This window comes from Penaeus monodon, chromosome 27, assembly GCF_015228065.2.
Source record: "Penaeus monodon isolate SGIC_2016 chromosome 27, NSTDA_Pmon_1, whole genome shotgun sequence".
NCBI classification, from domain to species: domain Eukaryota; kingdom Metazoa; phylum Arthropoda; class Malacostraca; order Decapoda; family Penaeidae; genus Penaeus; species Penaeus monodon.
In genome coordinates, this window is record NC_051412.1 from 24658955 (window position 1) to 24659571 (window position 617).

Below are 617 nucleotides of genomic sequence, written 5' to 3' on the forward strand. Positions count from 1 at the left end.
CTGTATACTTCCAACTTATATTTCCGTAATGCCCAATGAGATAAACCCTTGGGCGTGCAGACAGATAAAAGGAGATTGTGACCGCCTGACAATAGCAACCCTCACCAGTTGTGAGAGCTAAACCTTGTGCGAGAGACGCTTATCACACCACAAGGTCAGGCCACTTCATTCACATAAAGCCTGACTCGTCTCAGTGTCTCTTCGTCACTGATCCGATACGTCGTTTACCTCCTCGAGATTAATTAAGGTTTGGTGTGCTTTCCTTTGTCTGAGAGTCTTATTTCAGTGTGTTATCTCTTTGTTTAAGGAGTTCGTGTTACAGAGGGCGTTGTTGCGTTTTGCTTTTCTGTTCTTTTGCTTAGATTTTCAAAAGGAATATCGAAGTGTTTATCTTCTTTTTAAAAATTAGGATAATTAAAAATTAGTGGTTTTCATCGGGATATTTTAGGATTCTCTTAGTATATATTATTTTTATCAAAGGAAATTAATTATGCTTAGATGGTGAATCATCCGTTGTTAGACTTGCTTCATGGATATAGTAGTAGAGCAAGAACTATTAAATAATAAAAAATATAGAAAATAGAAACAACGTTAGACTGGATGGCAGGGTCATTTAT

At 37.0% G+C, this 617-nt stretch overlaps 1 protein-coding gene across 1 annotated transcript in view; it reads left to right on the forward strand.

Moving 5' to 3' along the window:
- The first annotated feature begins 94 nt into the window (after window positions 1–94).
- LOC119590709 (L-galactose dehydrogenase-like) overlaps window positions 95–617 on the forward strand; it is an 8081-nt gene continuing 7558 nt past the window's right edge. The window contains exon 1 of the mRNA XM_037939396.1: window positions 95–247. The gene's annotated coding sequence lies outside the window, so the exon portion shown is untranslated. The remainder of the gene's footprint in view (window positions 248–617) is intronic.